We start from the raw sequence: 21,299 nt of genomic DNA, 5'->3' as shown, positions 1-21,299 counted from the left end.
GAGCTCCATACTTCCATAGCTCCATAGCTCCATACCTCCAGAGCTCCATAGCTCCATAGCTCCATACCTCCAGAGCTCCATAGCTCCAGAGCTCCATAGCTCCATAGCACCAGAGCTCCATAGCTCCATAGCACCAGAGCTCCATACTTCCATAGCTCCAGGGCTCCATAGCTCCAGGGCTCCATAGCTCCATACCTCCAGAGCTCCATAGCTCCATACTTCCAGAGCTCCATAGCTCCATAGCACCAGAGCTCCATAGCTCCATAGCACCAGAGCTCCATAGCTCCATAGCACCAGAGCTCCATAGCTCCATAGCACCAGAGCTCCATAGCTCCATAGCTCCAGGGCTCCATAGCTCCATAGCTCCAGGGCTCCATAGCTCCATAGCTCCAGGGCTCCATAGCTCCATAGCTCCATACCTCCAGAGCTCCATACCTCCAGAGCTCCATACCTCCATAGCACCAGAGCTCCATAGCTCCAGGGCTCCAGGGCTCCATAGCTCCATACCTCCAGAGCTCCATAGCTCCATACTTCCAGAGCTCCATAGCTCCATAGCTCCATACTTCCATAGCTCCATAGCTCCATACTTCCATAGCACCTGAGCTCCATACCTCCAGAGCTCCATAGCTCCAGCCTGGGTGGCTGGTGGCTCCATAGCTCCATACTTCCATAGCTCTAAGTCAGAGAGTTGGCGAAAATTGCACTAAGTGCGAAAGCCCATTCATTTACAACGGCGTCTCCGCCAGGCGGCGACATTTCCCCGTTACCGGTGGCTGCGCGGCGGGTGAGTGACAGAGCTTATCCGAGCGGCTGGAACTCTGCGCCGGCGTGGTCGAGCGTGAGGCCTCGGCCCTTTGGCTGCCTGGTACCTAAAACACTTCCATTGATCCAGCCACGGAGGGTGCTGGCTGGTGGCTCCATACCTCCATAGCTCCATAGCACCAGAGCTCCATAGCTCCATAGCACCAGAGCTCCATAGCTCCATAGCACCAGAGCTCCATGGCTTCAGAGCTCCATAGCACCATAGCTCCATACCTCCAGAGCTCCAGGGCTCCATAGCTCCATACCTCCAGAGCTCCATACCTCCAGAGCTCCATACCTCCAGAGCTCCATAGCACCAGAGCTCCATGGCTTCAGAGCTCCATAGCACCATAGCTCCATACCTCCAGAGCTCCAGGGCTCCATAGCTCCATACCTCCAGAGCTCCATACCTCCAGAGCTCCATACCTCCAGAGCTCCATAGCACCAGAGCTCCATGGCTTCAGAGCTCCATAGCACCATAGCTCCATACCTCCAGAGCTCCAGGGCTCCATAGCTCCATACCTCCAGAGCTCCATACCTCCAGAGCTCCATACCTCCAGAGCTCCAGAGCTCCATAGCACCAGAGCTCCATGGCTTCAGAGCTCCATAGCTCCATACCTCCAGAGCTCCAGGGCTCCATAGCTCCATACCTCCAGAGCTCCATACCTCCAGAGCTCCAGAGCTCCATAGCACCAGAGCTCCATGGCTTCAGAGCTCCATAGCACCATAGCTCCATACCTCCAGAGCTCCAGGGCTCCATAGCTCCATACCTCCAGAGCTCCATACCTCCAGAGCTCCATACCTCCAGAGCTCCATAGCTCCATAGCACCAGAGCTCCATAGCTCCATAGCACCAGAGCTCCATAGCACCAGAGCTCCATAGCACCAGAGCTCCATAGCTCCATAGCACCAGAGCTCCATAGCTCCATAGCACCAGAGCTCCATAGCTCCATAGCACCAGAGCTCCATACTTCCAGAGCTCCATAGCTCCATAGCTCCATAGCACCAGAGCTCCATAGCTCCATAGCACCAGAGCTCCATAGCTCCATAGCACCAGAGCTCCATACTTCCATAGCTCCATAGCTCCATACCTCCAGAGCTCCATAGCTCCATAGCATACCTCCAGAGCTCCATAGCTCCAGAGCTCCATAGCTCCATAGCTCCATAGCACCAGAGCTCCATAGCTCCATAGCACCAGAGCTCCATACTTCCATAGCTCCAGGACCTCCATAGCTCCAGGGCTCCATACCTCCAGAGCTCCATAGCTCCATACTTCCAGAGCTCCATAGCTCCATACTTCCATAGCTCCATACTTCCATACCTCCATAGCTCCATACTTCCATAGCACCAGAGCTCCATACTTCCATAGCACCAGAGCTCCATACCTCCAGAGCTCCAGAGCTCCAGCCTGGGTGGCTGGTGGCTCCATAGCTCCATACTTCCATAGCTCTAAGTCAGAGAGTTGGCGAAAATTGCACTAAGTGCGAAAGCCCATTCATTTACAACGGCGTGTCCACAAGGCGGCGACATTTCCCCGTTACCGGTGGCTGCGCGGCGGGTGAGTGACAGAGCTTATCCGAGCTGCTGGAACTCTGCGCCGGCGTGGTCGAGCGTGAGGCCTCGGCCCTTTGGCTGCCTGGTACCTAAAACACTTCCATTGATCCAGCCACGGAGGGTGCTGGCTGGTGGCTCCATACCTCCATAGCTCCATAGCACCATACCTCCAGAGCTCCATAGCACCAGAGCTCCATGGCTTCAGAGCTCCATAGCACCATAGCTCCATACCTCCAGAGCTCCAGGGCTCCATAGCTCCATACCTCCAGAGCTCCATACCTCCAGAGCTCCATACCTCCAGAGCTCCATAGCACCAGAGCTCCATGGCTTCAGAGCTCCATAGCACCATAGCTCCATACCTCCAGAGCTCCAGGGCTCCATAGCTCCATACCTCCAGAGCTCCATACCTCCAGAGCTCCATACCTCCAGAGCTCCAGAGCTCCATAGCACCAGAGCTCCATGTTTTCAGAGCTCCATAGCACCATAGCTCCATACCTCCAGAGCTCCAGGGCTCCATAGCTCCATACCTCCAGAGCTCCATACCTCCAGAGCTCCAGAGCTCCATAGCACCAGAGCTCCATGGCTTCAGAGCTCCATAGCACCATAGCTCCATACCTCCAGAGCTCCAGGGCTCCATAGCTCCATACCTCCAGAGCTCCATACCTCCAGAGCTCCAGAGCTCCATAGCACCAGAGCTCCATGGCTTCAGAGCTCCATAGCACCATAGCTCCATACCTCCAGAGCTCCAGGGCTCCAAAGCTCCATACCTCCAGAGCTCCATACCTCCAGAGCTCCATACTTCCAGAGCTCCATAGCTCCATAGCACCAGAGCTCCATAGCTCCATAGCACCAGAGCTCCATAGCACCAGAGCTCCATAGCTCCATAGCACCAGAGCTCCATAGCTCCATAGCACCAGAGCTCCATAGCTCCATAGCACCAGAGCTCCATACTTCCAGAGCTCCATAGCTCCATAGCTCCATAGCACCAGAGCTCCATAGCTCCATAGCACCAGAGCTCCATAGCTCCATAGCACCAGAGCTCCATACTTCCATAGCTCCATAGCTCCATACCTCCAGAGCTCCATAGCTCCATAGCTCCATACCTCCAGAGCTCCATAGCTCCATAGCACCAGAGCTCCATAGCTCCATAGCACCAGAGCTCCATACTTCCATAGCTCCATAGCTCCATACCTCCAGAGCTCCATAGCTCCATAGCTCCATACCTCCAGAGCTCCATAGCTCCAGAGCTCCATAGCTCCATAGCACCAGAGCTCCATAGCTCCATAGCACCAGAGCTCCATACTTCCATAGCTCCAGGGCTCCATAGCTCCAGGGCTCCATAGCTCCATACCTCCAGAGCTCCATAGCTCCATACTTCCAGAGCTCCATAGCTCCATAGCACCAGAGCTCCATAGCTCCATAGCACCAGAGCTCCATAGCTCCATAGCACCAGAGCTCCATAGCTCCATAGCACCAGAGCTCCATAGCTCCATAGCTCCAGGGCTCCATAGCTCCATAGCTCCAGGGCTCCATAGCTCCATAGCTCCAGGGCTCCATAGCTCCATAGCTCCATACCTCCAGAGCTCCATACCTCCAGAGCTCCATACCTCCATAGCACCAGAGCTCCATAGCTCCAGGGCTCCAGGGCTCCATAGCTCCATACCTCCAGAGCTCCATAGCTCCATACTTCCAGAGCTCCATAGCTCCATAGCTCCATACTTCCATAGCTCCATAGCTCCATACTTCCATAGCACCTGAGCTCCATACCTCCAGAGCTCCATAGCTCCAGCCTGGGTGGCTGGTGGCTCCATAGCTCCATACTTCCATAGCTCTAAGTCAGAGAGTTGGCGAAAATTGCACTAAGTGCGAAAGCCCATTCATTTACAACGACGTGTACGCCAGGCGGCGACATTTCCCCGTTACCGGTGGCTGCGCGGCGGGTGAGTGACAGAGCTTATCCGAGCGGCTGGAACTCTGCGCCGGCGTGGTCGAGCGTGAGGCCTCGGCCCTTTGGCTGCCTGGTACCTAAAACACTTCCATTGATCCAGCCACGGAGGGTGCTGGCTGGTGGCTCCATACCTCCATAGCTCCATAGCACCAGAGCTCCATAGCTCCATAGCACCAGAGCTCCATGGCTTCAGAGCTCCATAGCACCATAGCTCCATACCTCCAGAGCTCCAGGGCTCCATAGCTCCATACCTCCAGAGCTCCATACCTCCAGAGCTCCATACCTCCAGAGCTCCATAGCACCAGAGCTCCATGGCTTCAGAGCTCCATAGCACCATAGCTCCATACCTCCAGAGCTCCAGGGCTCCATAGCTCCATACCTCCAGAGCTCCATACCTCCAGAGCTCCATACCTCCAGAGCTCCATAGCACCAGAGCTCCATGGCTTCAGAGCTCCATAGCACCATAGCTCCATACCTCCAGAGCTCCAGGGCTCCATAGCTCCATACCTCCAGAGCTCCATACCTCCAGAGCTCCATACCTCCAGAGCTCCAGAGCTCCATAGCACCAGAGCTCCATGGCTTCAGAGCTCCATAGCTCCATACCTCCAGAGCTCCAGGGCTCCATAGTTCCATACCTCCAGAGCTCCATACCTCCAGAGCTCCAGAGCTCCATAGCACCAGAGCTCCATGGCTTCAGAGCTCCATAGCACCATAGCTCCATACCTCCAGAGCTCCAGGGCTCCATAGCTCCATACCTCCAGAGCTCCATACCTCCAGAGCTCCATACCTCCAGAGCTCCATAGCTCCATAGCACCAGAGCTCCATAGCTCCATAGCACCAGAGCTCCATAGCACCAGAGCTCCATAGCACCAGAGCTCCATAGCTCCATAGCACCAGAGCTCCATAGCTCCATAGCACCAGAGCTCCATACTTCCAGAGCTCCATAGCTCCATAGCTCCATAGCACCAGAGCTCCATAGCTCCATAGCACCAGAGCTCCATAGCTCCATAGCACCAGAGCTCCATACTTCCATAGCTCTATAGCTCCATACCTCCAGAGCTCCATAGCTCCATAGCTCCATACCTCCAGAGCTCCATAGCTCCAGAGCTCCATAGCTCCATAGCTCCATAGCACCAGAGCTCCATAGCTCCATAGCACCAGAGCTCCATACTTCCATAGCTCCAGGGCTCCATAGCTCCAGGGCTCCATACCTCCAGAGCTCCATAGCTCCATACTTCCAGAGCTCCATAGCTCCATACTTCCATAGCTCCATACTTCCATACCTCCATAGCTCCATACTTCCATAGCACCAGAGCTCCATACTTCCATAGCACCAGAGCTCCATACCTCCAGAGCTCCAGAGCTCCAGCCTGGGTGGCTGGTGGCTCCATAGCTCCATACTTCCATAGCTCTAAGTCAGAGAGTTGGCGAAAATTGCACTAAGTGCGAAAGCCCATTCATTTACAACGGCGTGTCCACAAGGCGGCGACATTTCCCCGTTACCGGTGGCTGCGCGTCGGGTGAGTGACAGAGCTTATCCGAGCGGCTGGAACTCTGCGCCGGCGTGGTCGAGCGTGAGGCCTCGGCCCTTTGGCTGCCTGGTACCTAAAACACTTCCATTGATCCAGCCACGGAGGGTGCTGGCTGGTGGCTCCATACCTCCATAGCTCCATAGCACCAGAGCTCCATAGCTCCATAGCACCAGAGCTCCATGGCTTCAGAGCTCCATAGCACCATAGCTCCATACCTCCAGAGCTCCAGGGCTCCAAAGCACCAGAGCTCCATACTTCCATAGCTCCATAGCTCCATACCTCCAGAGCTCCATAGCTCCATACCTCCAGAGCTCCATAGCTCCAGAGCTCCATAGCTCCATAGCACCAGAGCTCCATAGCTCCATAGCACCAGAGCTCCATACTTCCATAGCTCCAGGGCTCCATAGCTCCAGGGCTCCATAGCTCCATACCTCCAGAGCTCCATAGCTCCATACCTCCAGAGCTCCATAGCTCCATACTTCCAGAGCTCCATAGCTCCATAGCACCAGAGCTCCATAGCTCCATAGCACCAGAGCTCCATAGCTCCATAGCACCAGAGCTCCATAGCTCCATAGCACCAGAGCTCCATAGCTCCATAGCTCCAGGGCTCCATAGCTCCATAGCTCCAGGGCTCCATAGCTCCATAGCTCCAGGGCTCCATAGCTCCAGGGCTCCAGGGCTCCATACCTCCAGAGCTCCAGAGCTCCATAGCTCCATACTTCCAGAGCTCCATAGCTCCATAGCTCCATACTTCCATAGCTCCATAGCTCCATACTTCCATAGCACCAGAGCTCCATACCTCCAGAGCTCCATAGCTCCAGCCTGGGTGGCTGGTGGCTCCATAGCTCCATACTTCCATAGCTCCAGTCAGAGAGTTGGCGAAAATTGCACTAAGTGCGAAAGCCCATTCATTTACAACGGCGTGTCCACAAGGCGGCGACATTTCCCCGTTACCGGTGGCTGCGCGGCGGGTGAGTGACAGAGCTTATCCGAGCGGCTGGAACTCTGCGCCGGCGTGGTCGAGCGTGAGGCCTCGGCCCTTTGGCTGCCTGGTACCTAAAACACTTCCATTGATCCAGCCACGGAGGGTGCTGGCTGGTGGCTCCATACCTCCATAGCTCCATAGCACCAGAGCTCCATAGCTCCATAGCACCAGAGCTCCATGGCTTCAGAGCTCCATAGCACCATAGCTCCATACCTCCAGAGCTCCAGGGCTCCATAGCTCCATACCTCCAGAGCTCCATACCTCCAGAGCTCCATACCTCCAGAGCTCCATAGCACCAGAGCTCCATGGCTTCAGAGCTCCATAGCACCATAGCTCCATACCTCCAGAGCTCCAGGGCTCCATAGCTCCATACCTCCAGAGCTCCATACCTCCAGAGCTCCATACCTCCAGAGCTCCATAGCACCAGAGCTCCATGGCTTCAGAGCTCCATAGCACCATAGCTCCATACCTCCAGAGCTCCAGGGCTCCATAGCTCCATACCTCCAGAGCTCCATACCTCCAGAGCTCCATACCTCCAGAGCTCCATAGCACCAGAGCTCCATGGCTTCAGAGCTCCATAGCACCATAGCTCCATACCTCCAGAGCTCCAGGGCTCCATAGCTCCATACCTCCAGAGCTCCATACCTCCAGAGCTCCAGAGCTCCATAGCACCAGAGCTCCATGGCTTCAGAGCTCCATAGCACCATAGCTCCATACCTCCAGAGCTCCAGGGCTCCATAGCTCCATACCTCCAGAGCTCCATACCTCCAGAGCTCCATACCTCCAGAGCTCCATAGCTCCATAGCACCAGAGCTCCATAGCTCCATAGCACCAGAGCTCCATAGCACCAGAGCTCCATAGCACCAGAGCTCCATAGCTCCATAGCACCAGAGCTCCATAGCTCCATAGCACCAGAGCTCCATAGCTCCATAGCACCAGAGCTCCATACTTCCAGAGCTCCATAGCTCCATAGCTCCATAGCACCAGAGCTCCATAGCTCCATAGCACCAGAGCTCCATGGCTTCAGAGCTCCATAGCACCATAGCTCCATACCTCCAGAGCTCCAGGGCTCCATAGCTCCATACCTCCAGAGCTCCATACCTCCAGAGCTCCATACCTCCAGAGCTCCATAGCACCAGAGCTCCATAGCTCCATAGCACCAGAGCTCCATAGCACCAGAGCTCCATAGCACCAGAGCTCCATAGCTCCATAGCACCAGAGCTCCATAGCTCCATAGCACCAGAGCTCCATACTTCCAGAGCTCCATAGCTCCATAGCTCCATAGCACCAGAGCTCCATAGCTCCATAGCACCAGAGCTCCATAGCTCCATAGCACCAGAGCTCCATACTTCCATAGCTCCATAGCTCCATACCTCCAGAGCTCCATAGCTCCATAGCTCCATACCTCCAGAGCTCCATAGCTCCAGAGCTCCATAGCTCCATAGCTCCATAGCACCAGAGCTCCATAGCTCCATAGCACCAGAGCTCCATACTTCCATAGCTCCAGGGCTCCATAGCTCCAGGGCTCCATACCTCCAGAGCTCCATAGCTCCATACTTCCAGAGCTCCATAGCTCCATACTTCCATAGCTCCATACTTCCATACCTCCATAGCTCCATACTTCCATAGCACCAGAGCTCCATACTTCCATAGCACCAGAGCTCCATACCTCCAGAGCTCCAGAGCTCCAGCCTGGGTGGCTGGTGGCTCCATAGCTCCATACTTCCATAGCTCTAAGTCAGAGAGTTGGCGAAAATTGCACTAAGTGCGAAAGCCCATTCATTTACAACGGCGTGTCCACAAGGCGGCGACATTTCCCCGTTACCGGTGGCTGCGCGGCGGGTGAGTGACAGAGCTTATCCGAGCGGCTGGAACTCTGCGCCGGCGTGGTCGAGCGTGAGGCCTCGGCCCTTTGGCTGCCTGGTACCTAAAACACTTCCATTGATCCAGCCACGGAGGGTGCTGGCTGGTGGCTCCATACCTCCATAGCTCCATAGCACCAGAGCTCCATAGGTCCATAGCACCAGAGCTCCATGGCTTCAGAGCTCCATAGCACCATAGCTCCATACCTCCAGAGCTCCAGGGCTCCATAGCTCCATACCTCCAGAGCTCCATACCTCCAGAGCTCCATACCTCCAGAGCTCCATAGCACCAGAGCTCCATGGCTTCAGAGCTCCATAGCACCATAGCTCCATACCTCCAGAGCTCCAGGGCTCCATAGCTCCATACCTCCAGAGCTCCATACCTCCAGAGCTCCATACCTCCAGAGCTCCAGAGCTCCATAGCACCAGAGCTCCATGGCTTCAGAGCTCCATAGCACCATAGCTCCATACCTCCAGAGCTCCAGGGCTCCATAGCTCCATACCTCCAGAGCTCCATACCTCCAGAGCTCCAGAGCTCCATAGCACCAGAGCTCCATGGCTTCAGAGCTCCATAGCACCATAGCTCCATACCTCCAGAGCTCCAGGGCTCCATAGCTCCATACCTCCAGAGCTCCATACCTCCAGAGCTCCAGAGCTCCATAGCACCAGAGCTCCATGGCTTCAGAGCTCCATAGCACCATAGCTCCATACCTCCAGAGCTCCAGGGCTCCAAAGCTCCATACCTCCAGAGCTCCATACCTCCAGAGCTCCATACCTCCAGAGCTCCATAGCTCCATAGCACCAGAGCTCCATAGCTCCATAGCACCAGAGCTCCATAGCACCAGAGCTCCATAGCACCAGAGCTCCATAGCTCCATAGCACCAGAGCTCCATAGCTCCATAGCACCAGAGCTCCATAGCTCCATAGCACCAGAGCTCCATACTTCCAGAGCTCCATAGCTCCATAGCTCCATAGCACCAGAGCTCCATAGCTCCATAGCACCAGAGCTCCATAGCTCCATAGCACCAGAGCTCCATACTTCCATAGCTCCATAGCTCCATACCTCCAGAGCTCCATAGCTCCATAGCTCCATACCTCCAGAGCTCCATAGCTCCAGAGCTCCATAGCTCCATAGCACCAGAGCTCCATAGCTCCATAGCACCAGAGCTCCATACTTCCATAGCTCCAGGGCTCCATAGCTCCAGGGCTCCATAGCTCCATACCTCCAGAGCTCCATAGCTCCATACTTCCAGAGCTCCATAGCTCCATAGCACCAGAGCTCCATAGCTCCATAGCACCAGAGCTCCATAGCTCCATAGCACCAGAGCTCCATAGCTCCATAGCACCAGAGCTCCATAGCTCCATAGCTCCAGGGCTCCATAGCTCCATAGCTCCAGGGCTCCATAGCTCCATAGCTCCATACCTCCAGAGCTCCATACCTCCAGAGCTCCATACCTCCATAGCACCAGAGCTCCATAGCTCCAGGGCTCCAGGGCTCCATAGCTCCATACCTCCAGAGCTCCATAGCTCCATACTTCCAGAGCTCCATAGCTCCATAGCTCCATACTTCCATAGCTCCATAGCTCCATACTTCCATAGCACCTGAGCTCCATACCTCCAGAGCTCCATAGCTCCAGCCTGGGTGGCTGGTGGCTCCATAGCTCCATACTTCCATAGCTCTAAGTCAGAGAGTTGGCGAAAATTGCACTAAGTGCGAAAGCCCATTCATTTACAACGGCGTGTCCGCCAGGCGGCGACATTTCCCCGTTACCGGTGGCTGCGCGGCGGGTGAGTGACAGAGCTTATCCGAGCGGCTGGAACTCTGCGCCGGCGTGGTCGAGCGTGAGGCCTCGGCCCTTTTGCTGCCTGGTACCTAAAACACTTCCATTGATCCAGCCACGGAGGGTGCTGGCTGGTGGCTCCATACCTCCATAGCTCCATAGCACCAGAGCTCCATAGCTCCATAGCACCAGAGCTCCATGGCTTCAGAGCTCCATAGCACCATAGCTCCATACCTCCAGAGCTCCAGGGCTCCATAGCTCCATACCTCCAGAGCTCCATACCTCCAGAGCTCCATACCTCCAGAGCTCCATAGCACCAGAGCTCCATGGCTTCAGAGCTCCATAGCACCATAGCTCCATACCTCCAGAGCTCCAGGGCTCCATAGCTCCATACCTCCAGAGCTCCATACCTCCAGAGCTCCATACCTCCAGAGCTCCATAGCACCAGAGCTCCATGGCTTCAGAGCTCCATAGCACCATAGCTCCATACCTCCAGAGCTCCAGGGCTCCATAGCTCCATACCTCCAGAGCTCCATACCTCCAGAGCTCCATACCTCCAGAGCTCCAGAGCTCCATAGCACCAGAGCTCCATGGCTTCAGAGCTCCATAGCTCCATACCTCCAGAGCTCCAGGGCTCCATAGCTCCATACCTCCAGAGCTCCATACCTCCAGAGCTCCAGAGCTCCATAGCACCAGAGCTCCATGGCTTCAGAGCTCCATAGCACCATAGCTCCATACCTCCAGAGCTCCAGGGCTCCATAGCTCCATACCTCCAGAGCTCCATACCTCCAGAGCTCCATACCTCCAGAGCTCCATAGCTCCATAGCACCAGAGCTCCATAGCTCCATAGCACCAGAGCTCCATAGCACCAGAGCTCCATAGCACCAGAGCTCCATAGCTCCATAGCACCAGAGCTCCATAGCTCCATAGCACCAGAGCTCCATAGCTCCATAGCACCAGAGCTCCATACTTCCAGAGCTCCATAGCTCCATAGCTCCATAGCACCAGAGCTCCATAGCTCCATAGCACCAGAGCTCCATAGCTCCATAGCACCAGAGCTCCATACTTCCATAGCTCCATAGCTCCATACCTCCAGAGCTCCATAGCTCCATAGCTGCATACCTCCAGAGCTCCATAGCTCCAGAGCTCCATAGCTCCATAGCTCCATAGCACCAGAGCTCCATAGCTCCATAGCACCAGAGCTCCATACTTCCATAGCTCCAGGGCTCCATAGCTCCAGGGCTCCATACCTCCAGAGCTCCATAGCTCCATACTTCCAGAGCTCCATAGCTCCATACTTCCATAGCTCCATACTTCCATACCTCCATAGCTCCATACTTCCATAGCACCAGAGCTCCATACTTCCATAGCACCAGAGCTCCATACCTCCAGAGCTCCAGAGCTCCAGCCTGGGTGGCTGGTGGCTCCATAGCTCCATACTTCCATAGCTCTAAGTCAGAGAGTTGGCGAAAATTGCACTAAGTGCGAAAGCCCATTCATTTACAACGGCGTGTCCACAAGGCGGCGACATTTCCCCGTTACCGGTGGCTGCGCGGCGGGTGAGTGACAGAGCTTATCCGAGCTGCTGGAACTCTGCGCCGGCGTGGTCGAGCGTGAGGCCTCGGCCCTTTGGCTGCCTGGTACCTAAAACACTTCCATTGATCCAGCCACGGAGGGTGCTGGCTGGTGGCTCCATACCTCCATAGCTCCATAGCACCAGAGCTCCATAGCTCCATAGCACCAGAGCTCCATGGCTTCAGAGCTCCATAGCACCATAGCTCCATACCTCCAGAGCTCCAGGGCTCCATAGCTCCATACCTCCAGAGCTCCATACCTCCAGAGCTCCATACCTCCAGAGCTCCATAGCACCAGAGCTCCATAGCACCAGAGCTCCATAGCACCAGAGCTCCATAGCTCCATAGCACCAGAGCTCCATAGCTCCATAGCACCAGAGCTCCATAGCTCCATAGCACCAGAGCTCCATACTTCCAGAGCTCCATAGCTCCATAGCTCCATAGCACCAGAGCTCCATAGCTCCATAGCACCAGAGCTCCATGGCTTCAGAGCTCCATAGCACCATAGCTCCATACCTCCAGAGCTCCAGGGCTCCATAGCTCCATACCTCCAGAGCACCATACCTCCAGAGCTCCATACCTCCAGAGCTCCATAGCACCAGAGCTCCATAGCTCCATAGCACCAGAGCTCCATAGCACCAGAGCTCCATAGCACCAGAGCTCCATAGCTCCATAGCACCAGAGCTCCATAGCTCCATAGCACCAGAGCTCCATACTTCCAGAGCTCCATAGCTCCATAGCACCAGAGCTCCATAGCTCCATAGCACCAGAGCTCCATAGCTCCATAGCACCAGAGCTCCATACTTCCATAGCTCCATAGCTCCATACCTCCAGAGCTCCATAGCTCCATAGCTCCATACCTCCAGAGCTCCATAGCTCCAGAGCTCCATAGCTCCATAGCTCCATAGCACCAGAGCTCCATAGCTCCATAGCACCAGAGCTCCATACTTCCATAGCTCCAGGGCTCCATAGCTCCAGGGCTCCATACCTCCAGAGCTCCATAGCTCCATACTTCCAGAGCTCCATAGCTCCATACTTCCATAGCTCCATACTTCCATACCTCCATAGCTCCATACTTCCATAGCACCAGAGCTCCATACTTCCATAGCACCAGAGCTCCATACCTCCAGAGCTCCAGAGCTCCAGCCTGGGTGGCTGGTGGCTCCATAGCTCCATACTTCCATAGCTCTAAGTCAGAGAGTTGGCGAAAATTGCACTAAGTGCGAAAGCCCATTCATTTACAACGGCGTGTCCACAAGGCGGCGACATTTCCCCGTTACCGGTGGCTGCGCGGCGGGTGAGTGACAGAGCTTATCCGAGCGGCTGGAACTCTGCGCCGGCGTGGTCGAGCGTGAGGCCTCGGCCCTTTGGCTGCCTGGTACCTAAAACACTTCCATTGATCCAGCCACGGAGGGTGCTGGCTGGTGGCTCCATACCTCCATAGCTCCATAGCACCAGAGCTCCATAGCTCCATAGCACCAGAGCTCCATGGCTTCAGAGCTCCATAGCACCATAGCTCCATACCTCCAGAGCTCCAGGGCTCCATAGCTCCATACCTCCAGAGCTCCATACCTCCAGAGCTCCATACCTCCAGAGCTCCATAGCACCAGAGCTCCATGGCTTCAGAGCTCCATAGCACCATAGCTCCATACCTCCAGAGCTCCAGGGCTCCATAGCTCCATACCTCCAGAGCTCCATACCTCCAGAGCTCCATACCTCCAGAGCTCCAGAGCTCCATAGCACCAGAGCTCCATGGCTTCAGAGCTCCATAGCACCATAGCTCCATACCTCCAGAGCTCCAGGGCTCCATAGCTCCATACCTCCAGAGCTCCATACCTCCAGAGCTCCAGAGCTCCATAGCACCAGAGCTCCATGGCTTCAGAGCTCCATAGCACCATAGCTCCATACCTCCAGAGCTCCAGGGCTCCATAGCTCCATACCTCCAGAGCTCCATACCTCCAGAGCTCCAGAGCTCCATAGCACCAGAGCTCCATGGCTTCAGAGCTCCATAGCACCATAGCTCCATACCTCCAGAGCTCCAGGGCTCCAAAGCTCCATACCTCCAGAGCTCCATACCTCCAGAGCTCCATACCTCCAGAGCTCCATAGCTCCATAGCACCAGAGCTCCATAGCTCCATAGCACCAGAGCTCCATAGCACCAGAGCTCCATAGCACCAGAGCTCCATAGCTCCATAGCACCAGAGCTCCATAGCTCCATAGCACCAGAGCTCCATAGCTCCATAGCACCAGAGCTCCATACTTCCAGAGCTCCATAGCTCCATAGCTCCATAGCACCAGAGCTCCATAGCTCCATAGCACCAGAGCTCCATAGCTCCATAGCACCAGAGCTCCATACTTCCATAGCTCCATAGCTCCATACCTCCAGAGCTCCATAGCTCCATAGCTCCATACCTCCAGAGCTCCATAGCTCCAGAGCTCCATAGCTCCATAGCACCAGAGCTCCATAGCTCCATAGCACCAGAGCTCCATACTTCCATAGCTCCAGGGCTCCATAGCTCCAGGGCTCCATAGCTCCATACCTCCAGAGCTCCATAGCTCCATACTTCCAGAGCTCCATAGCTCCATAGCACCAGAGCTCCATAGCTCCATAGCACCAGAGCTCCATAGCTCCATAGCACCAGAGCTCCATAGCTCCATAGCACCAGAGCTCCATAGCTCCATAGCTCCAGGGCTCCATAGCTCCATAGCTCCAGGGCTCCATAGCTCCATAGCTCCAGGGCTCCATAGCTCCATAGCTCCATACCTCCAGAGCTCCATACCTCCAGAGCTCCATACCTCCATAGCACCAGAGCTCCATAGCTCCAGGGCTCCAGGGCTCCATAGCTCCATACCTCCAGAGCTCCATAGCTCCATACTTCCAGAGCTCCATAGCTCCATAGCTCCATACTTCCATAGCTCCATAGCTCCATACTTCCATAGCACCTGAGCTCCATACCTCCAGAGCTCCATAGCTCCAGCCTGGGTGGCTGGTGGCTCCATAGCTCCATACTTCCATAGCTCTAAGTCAGAGAGTTGGCGAAAATTGCACTAAGTGCGAAAGCCCATTCATTTACAACGGCGTCTCCGCCAGGCGGCGACATTTCCCCGTTACCGGTGGCTGCGCGGCGGGTGAGTGACAGAGCTTATCCGAGCGGCTGGAACTCTGCGCCGGCGTGGTCGAGCGTGAGGCCTCGGCCCTTTGGCTGCCTGGTACCTAAAACACTTCCATTGATCCAGCCACGGAGGGTGCTGGCTGGTGGCTCCATACCTCCATAGCTCCATAGCACCAGAGCTCCATAGCTCCATAGCACCAGAGCTCCATAGCTCCATAGCACCAGAGCTCCATGGCTTCAGAGCTCCATAGCACCATAGCTCCATACCTCCAGAGCTCCAGGGCTCCATAGCTCCATACCTCCAGAGCTCCATACCTCCAGAGCTCCATACCTCCAGAGCTCCATAGCACCAGAGCTCCATGGCTTCAGAGCTCCATAGCACCATAGCTCCATACCTCCAGAGCTCCAGGGCTCCATAGCTCCATACCTCCAGAGCTCCATACCTCCAGAGCTCCATACCTCCAGAGCTCCATAGCACCAGAGCTCCATGGCTTCAGAGCTCCATAGCACCATAGCTCCATACCTCCAGAGCTCCAGGGCTCCATAGCTCCATACCTCCAGAGCTCCATACCTCCAGAGCTCCATACCTCCAGAGCTCCAGAGCTCCATAGCACCAGAGCTCCATGGCTTCAGAGCTCCATAGCTCCATACCTCCAGAGCTCCAGGGCTCCATAGCTCCATACCTCCAGAGCTCCATACCTCCAGAACTCCAGAGCTCCATAGCACCAGAGCTCCATGGCTTCAGAGCTCCATAGCACCATAGCTCCATACCTCCAGAGCTCCAGGGCTTCATAGCTCCATACCTCCAGAGCTCCATACCTCCAGAGCTCCATACCTCCAGAGCTCCATAGCTCCATAGCACCAGAGCTCCATAGCTCCATAGCACCAGAGCTCCATAGCACCAGAGCTCCATAGCACCAGAGCTCCATAGCTCCATAGCACCAGAGCTCCATAGCTCCATAGCACCAGAGCTCCATAGCTCCATAGCACCAGAGCTCCATACTTCCAGAGCTCCATAGCTCCATAGCTCCATAGCACCAGAGCTCCATAGCTCCATAGCACCAGAGCTCCATAGCTCCATAGCACCAGAGCTCCATACTTCCATAGCTCCATAGCTCCATACCTCCAGAGCTCCATAGCTCCATAGCATACCTCCAGAGCTCCATAGCTCCAGAGCTCCATAGCTCCATAGCTCCATAGCACCAGAGCTCCATAGCTCCATAGCACCAGAGCTCCATACTTCCATAGCTCCAGGACCTCCATAGCTCCAGGGCTCCATACCTCCAGAGCTCCATAGCTCCATACTTCCAGAGCTCCATAGCTCCATACTTCCATAGCTCCATACTTCCATACCTCCATAGCTCCATACTTCCATAGCACCAGAGCTCCATACTTCCATAGCACCAGAGCTCCATACCTCCAGAGCTCCAGAGCTCCAGCCTGGGTGGCTGGTGGCTCCATAGCTCCATACTTCCATAGCTCTAAGTCAGAGAGTTGGCGAAAATTGCACTAAGTGCGAAAGCCCATTCATTTACAACGGCGTGTCCACAAGGCGGCGACATTTCCCCGTTACCGGTGGCTGCGCGGCGGGTGAGTGACAGAGCTTATCCGAGCTGCTGGAACTCTGCGCCGGCGTGGTCGAGCGTGAGGCCTCGGCCCTTTGGCTGCCTGGTACCTAAAACACTTCCATTGATCCAGCCACGGAGGGTGCTGGCTGGTGGCTCCATACCTCCATAGCTCCATAGCACCATACCTCCAGAGCTCCATAGCACCAGAGCTCCATGGCTTCAGAGCTCCATAGCACCATAGCTCCATACCTCCAGAGCTCCAGGGCTCCATAGCTCCATACCTCCAGAGCTCCATACCTCCAGAGCTCCATACCTCCAGAGCTCCATAGCACCAGAGCTCCATGGCTTCAGAGCTCCATAGCACCATAGCTCCATACCTCCAGAGCTCCAGGGCTCCATAGCTCCATACCTCCAGAGCTCCATACCTCCAGAGCTCCATACCTCCAGAGCTCCAGAGCTCCATAGCACCAGAGCTCCATGTTTTCAGAGCTCCATAGCACCATAGCTCCATACCTCCAGAGCTCCAGGGCTCCATAGCTCCATACCTCCAGAGCTCCATACCTCCAGAGCTCCAGAGCTCCATAGCACCAGAGCTCCATGGCTTCAGAGCTCCATAGCACCATAGCTCCATACCTCCAGAGCTCCAGGGCTCCATAGCTCCATACCTCCAGAGCTCCATACCTCCAGAGCTCCATAGCACCAGAGCTCCATAGCTCCATAGCACCAGAGCTCCATAGCTCCATAGCACCAGAGCTCCATAGCTCCATAGCACCAGAGCTCCATACTTCCAGAGCTCCATAGCTCCATAGCTCCATAGCACCAGAGCTCCATAGCTCCATAGCACCAGAGCTCCATAGCTCCATAGCACCAGAGCTCCATACTTCCATAGCTCCATAGCTCCATACCTCCAGAGCTCCATAGCTCCATAGCTCCATACCTCCAGAGCTCCATAGCTCCAGAGCTCCATAGCTCCATAGCACCAGAGCTCCATAGCTCCATAGCACCAGAGCTCCATACTTCCATAGCTCCAGGGCTCCATAGCTCCAGGGCTCCATAGCTCCATACCTCCAGAGCTCCATAGCTCCATACTTCCAGAGCTCCATAGCTCCATAGCACCAGAGCTCCATAGCTCCATAGCACCAGAGCTCCATAGCTCCATAGCACCAGAGCTCCATAGCTCCATAGCACCAGAGCTCCATAGCTCCATAGCTCCAGGGCTCCATAGCTCCATAGCTCCAGGGCTCCATAGCTCCATAGCTCCAGGGCTCCATAGCTCCATAGCTCCATACCTCCAGAGCTCCATACCTCCAGAGCTCCATACCTCCATAGCACCAGAGCTCCATAGCTCCAGGGCTCCAGGGCTCCATAGCTCCATACCTCCAGAGCTCCATAGCTCCATACTTCCAGAGCTCCATAGCTCCATAGCTCCATACTTCCATAGCTCCATAGCTCCATACTTCCATAGCACCTGAGCTCCATAGCTCCATAGCTCCAGCCTGGGTGGCTGGTGGCTCCATAGCTCCATACTTCCATAGCTCTAAGTCAGAGAGTTGGCGAAAATTGCACTAAGTGCGAAAGCCCATTCATTTACAACGGCGTGTCCGCCAGGCGGCGACATTTCCCCGTTACCGGTGGCTGCGCGGCGGGTGAGTGACAGAGCTTATCCGAGCGGCTGGAACTCTGCGCCGGCGTGGTCGAGCGTGAGGCCTCGGCCCTTTGGCTGCCTGGTACCTAAAACACTTCCATTGATCCAGCCACGGAGGGTGCTGGCTGGTGGCTCCATACCTCCATAGCTCCATAGCACCAGAGCTCCATAGCTCCATAGCACCAGAGCTCCATGGCTTCAGAGCTCCATAGCACCATAGCTCCATACCTCCAGAGCTCCAGGGCTCCATAGCTCCATACCTCCAGAGCTCCATACCTCCAGAGCTCCATACCTCCAGAGCTCCATAGCACCAGAGCTCCATGGCTTCAGAGCTCCATAGCACCATAGCTCCATACCTCCAGAGCTCCAGGGCTCCATAGCTCCATACCTCCAGAGCTCCATACCTCCAGAGCTCCATACCTCCAGAGCTCCATAGCACCAGAGCTCCATGGCTTCAGAGCTCCATAGCACCATAGCTCCATACCTCCAGAGCTCCAGGGCTCCATAGCTCCATACCTCCAGAGCTCCATACCTCCAGAGCTCCATACCTCCAGAGCTCCAGAGCTCCATAGCACCAGAGCTCCATGGCTTCAGAGCTCCATAGCTCCATACCTCCAGAGCTCCAGGGCTCCATAGCTCCATACCTCCAGAGCTCCATACCTCCAGAGCTCCAGAGCTCCATAGCACCAGAGCTCCATGGCTTCAGAGCTCCATAGCACCATAGCTCCATACCTCCAGAGCTCCAGGGCTCCATAGCTCCATACCTCCAGAGCTCCATACCTCCAGAGCTCCATACCTCCAGAGCTCCATAGCTCCATAGCACCAGAGCTCCATAGCTCCATAGCACCAGAGCTCCATAGCACCAGAGCTCCATAGCACCAGAGCTCCATAGCTCCATAGCACCAGAGCTCCATAGCTCCATAGCACCAGAGCTCCATAGCTCCATAGCACCAGAGCTCCATACTTCCAGAGCTCCATAGCTCCATAGCTCCATAGCACCAGAGCTCCATAGCTCCATAGCACCAGAGCTCCATAGCTCCATAGCACCAGAGCTCCATACTTCCATAGCTCCATAGCTCCATACCTCCAGAGCTCCATAGCTCCATAGCTGCATACCTCCAGAGCTCCATAGCTCCAGAGCTCCATAGCTCCATAGCTCCATAGCACCAGAGCTCCATAGCTCCATAGCACCAGAGCTCCATACTTCCATAGCTCCAGGGCTCCATAGCTCCAGGGCTCCATACCTCCAGAGCTCCATAGCTCCATACTTCCAGAGCTCCATAGCTCCATACTTCCATAGCTCCATACTTCCATACCTCCATAGCTCCATACTTCCATAGCACCAGAGCTCCATACTTCCATAGCACCAGAGCTCCATACCTCCAGAGCTCCAGAGCTCCAGCCTGGGTGGCTGGTGGCTCCATAGCTCCATACTTCCATAGCTCTAAGTCAGAGAGTTGGCGAAAATTGCACTAAGTGCGAAAGCCCATTCATTTACAACGGCGTGTCCACAAGGCGGCGACATTTCCCCGTTACCGGTGGCTGCGCGGCGGGTGAGTGACAGAGCTTATCCGAGCGGCTGGAACTCTGCGCCGGCGTGGTCGAGCGTGAGGCCTCGGCCCTTTGGCTGCCTGGTACCTAAAACACTTCCATTGATCCAGCCACGGAGGGTGCTGGCTGGTGGCTCCATACCTCCATAGCTCCATAGCACCAGAGCTCCATAGCTCCATAGCACCAGAGCTCCATGGCTTCAGAGCTCCATAGCACCATAGCTCCATACCTCCAGAGCTCCAGGGCTCCAAAGCTCCATACCTCCAGAGCTCCATACCTCCAGAGCTCCATACCTCCAGAGCTCCATAGCTCCATAGCACCAGAGCTCCATAGCTCCATAGCACCAGAGCTCCATAGCACCATAGCTCCATAGCACCAGAGCTCCATAGCTCCATAGCACCAGAGCTCCATAGCTCCATAGCACCAGAGCTCCATAGCTCCATAGCACCAGAGCTCCATACTTCCAGAGCTCCATAGCTCCATAGCTCCATAGCACCAGAGCTCCATAGCTCCATAGCACCAGAGCTCCATAGCTCCATAGCACCAGAGCTCCATACTTCCATAGCTCCATAGCTCCATACCTCCAGAGCTCCATAGCTCCATACCTCCAGAGCACCATAGCTCCAGAGCTCCATAGCTCCATAGCACCAGAGCTCCATAGCTCCATAGCACCAGAGCTCCATACTTCCATAGCTCCAGGGCTCCATAGCTCCAGGGCTCCATAGCTCCATACCTCCAGAGCTCCATAGCTCCATACCTCCAGAGCTCCATAGCTCCATACTTCCAGAGCTCCATAGCTCCATAGCACCAGAGCTCCATAGCTCCATAGCACCAGAGCTCCATAGCTCCATAGCACCAGAGCTCCATAGCTCCATAGCACCAGAGCTCCATAGCTCCATAGCTCCAGGGCTCCATAGCTCCATAGCTCCAGGGCTCCATAGCTCCATAGCTCCAGGGCTCCATAGCTCCAGGGCTCCAGGGCTCCATAGCTCCATACCTCCAGAGCTCCATAGCTCCATACTTCCAGAGCTCCATAGCTCCATAGCTCCATACTTCCATAGCTCCATAGCTCCATACTTCCATAGCACCAGAGCTCCATACCTCCAGAGCTCCATAGCTCCAGCCTGGGTGGCTGGTGGCTCCATAGCTCCATACTTCCATAGCTCCAGTCAGAGAGTTGGCGAAAATTGCACTAAGTGCGAAAGCCCATTCATTTACAACGGCGTGTCCACAAGGCGGCGACATTTCCCCGTTACCGGTGGCTGCGCGGCGGGTGAGTGACAGAGCTTATCCGAGCGGCTGGAACTCTGCGCCGGCGTGGTCGAGCGTGAGGCCTCGGCCCTTTGGCTGCCTGGTACCTAAAACACTTCCATTGATCCAGCCACG

The sequence above is a fragment of the Syngnathus leptorhynchus genome, unplaced genomic scaffold, assembly GCF_054491065.1.
Source record: "Syngnathus leptorhynchus isolate UIUO unplaced genomic scaffold, UIUO_Slep HiC_scaffold_30, whole genome shotgun sequence".
Taxonomy (NCBI): Eukaryota; Metazoa; Chordata; class Actinopteri; order Syngnathiformes; family Syngnathidae; genus Syngnathus; species Syngnathus leptorhynchus.
This window is presented reverse-complemented; position numbering follows the sequence as displayed.